At 38.3% G+C, this 2,049-nt stretch overlaps 1 pseudogene; it reads left to right on the top strand.

Moving 5' to 3' along the window:
* Window positions 1-482: 482 nt before the first annotated feature.
* On the top strand, window positions 483-1,229 carry LOC149545470 (secreted RxLR effector protein 161 pseudogene; annotated as a pseudogene).
* Window positions 1,230-2,049: the final 820 nt, after the last annotated feature.

Below are 2,049 nucleotides of genomic sequence, written 5' to 3'. Positions count from 1 at the left end.
ATGTAGAAAAAGGTAAAGAGCATTTGGTATGTAAACTAAAAAAGTCTTTGTATGGTTTGAAACAGTCACCCAGAATGTGGTACCAAAAATATGATGCATACATTTTGTCTTTGGGTTTTACGAGATCTAAATCAAATCATTGGGTATATTATAAAGCTGAAGGTGACCAGATACTTATTATTGCTCTATATGTGGATGGTATGTTATTTATAGGCAATAGTAAGGAAATGATTTCGAAATTAAAATCTTAATTATCCCTGAAGTTTGAAATGAAAAATTTAGGGTCAGCAAAATTTATTTTGGGGATGGAAATCATAAGGGACCGAGTAGGCAGAAATCTTTGGCTCAGCCAAAGAAAATATATTACCAATGTTCTAGAGTGGTTTAATATGACTGACTACAAGCAATAGATAGTTCCAGTGTTACATGGAACAAAGTTGTCGGTCAATGACAGTCCAAAAAATCCTGATGAGATTAAAGAGATGAAGCGGGTACCTTATGCAAGTGTTGTTGGAAGCCTTATGTATGCAATGGTCAATACAAGACTAGACATTGCACAAGTAGTGGGAGTATTAAGTCGGTTTATGGCGAATCTGGGCAAGTCACATTGGGATGCTCTGAAAAGAGTTTTGCAATATTTGAAGGGTACATCACAATATGTGTTATCCTATCAAGGTAATTCATTGGGATCTAACAGGTCACTTAGCATTCAAGGTTATGTTGATGCGGATTGGGCCAGAGACGTTGACAAGAGAAGATCCACCAGTGGATATGTATTCATGGCGAATGGTGGTACTATCAGTTGGATGAGCAAACAAAAAAGTGTAACTGCATTGTCGACAACTGAGGCAAAGTACATGGCATCTACTCGTGCATGTCAAGAGGCAGTTTGGCTTAAGTGTTTGTGTTTGGATATTGGCTATGATGCAGGAAGAGTTATAGTTTTTTGTGACAGTCAAAGTGCAATATGTTTGGCAAAAAATTTGACTTTCCATGCTAGAACAAAGCATATTGGTGTACAATACCACTTTGTACATGACATGGTCGAAGATGGAAAGGTAAATCTTGAAAAGGTTAATACTCAGGAGAATGTTGCAGATGCATTGACAAAGCCAGTGAACACAAGTTCAAATGGTGCACAAACTTTATGGGGCTTAATACCCCTAACTCTTGTTAGCAGTACTCACAGAGTGATTCAGCACTTCGTCAAGTGGGAGATTGTTGAGTGACGAAGTGTCATACAATGAGATCCCATATTTTGCACGTACGGGGTGACACAGTAATATGTGCAGTGTACGACATTTATGTGTACGATGATACAATGTTATTTTGTGTCATGAGGCTGGAAGCGTGGTGCCGGTGGTGTTGTGGTGTCGGAGGTGTACGGTGATGTCGTGATGCAGTGGTGCCGAATAGTACAGTGACAGACAGTACGTCGGATAGTATGGACAATACGGTGAAGTCATGAAGGCATCAGTTGGCAAACCAGTTTCCCTGTAACTATTTTTGGTATTCTGTAACAAATTTGCAGGGTGTTTTTTAATCGCTGCAAGAATTCATTTGAATATATATTGATAAAATCAGGTTGATTAAAAAGGCAGTCTAAGCCTATGAAAATCTAGAGTGTTGTATGTAAACTTTGTTTTACTATAATACAAAAAGTTGCTCGGGTTTTGGGTGGTGGGTTTTTCTTCCCAAAAGGGTTTCCCACGTTAAATCTGTGTTTTCTCTGTGTCTTTTGATATGGTTTTCTGATAGTTTATTAATCTGCACATCTTTGTAAGTTTGTTTATGCTTATTTTCCTGTCATATTTGGCATTCGGAAAGCGTTTCCGCACCGTTGCTTTCCTAACACAAAATAGCTCTCTAGCATCACTTCTGTCCATTCCCTTCAAATTGTAGGCAGTAGTAATTCTTGCGTTTATAAGCACACCTACATCACGGGTTGTAATAATTACCAGGCTGCAACCTTCCTTGAGTATATTCTGATCTGGCTTTTTCAGCATATCCATAATCAGTAGAGCATCTAACTGTTGCACTTTATCAACA

Source organism: Cupressus sempervirens, chromosome 7 (genome assembly GCF_028749045.1).
Source record: "Cupressus sempervirens isolate cs-2001-9-10 chromosome 7, ASM2874904v1, whole genome shotgun sequence".
Lineage (NCBI taxonomy): Eukaryota > Viridiplantae > Streptophyta > Pinopsida > Cupressales > Cupressaceae > Cupressus > Cupressus sempervirens.
This window is presented reverse-complemented; position numbering and strand designations above follow the sequence as displayed.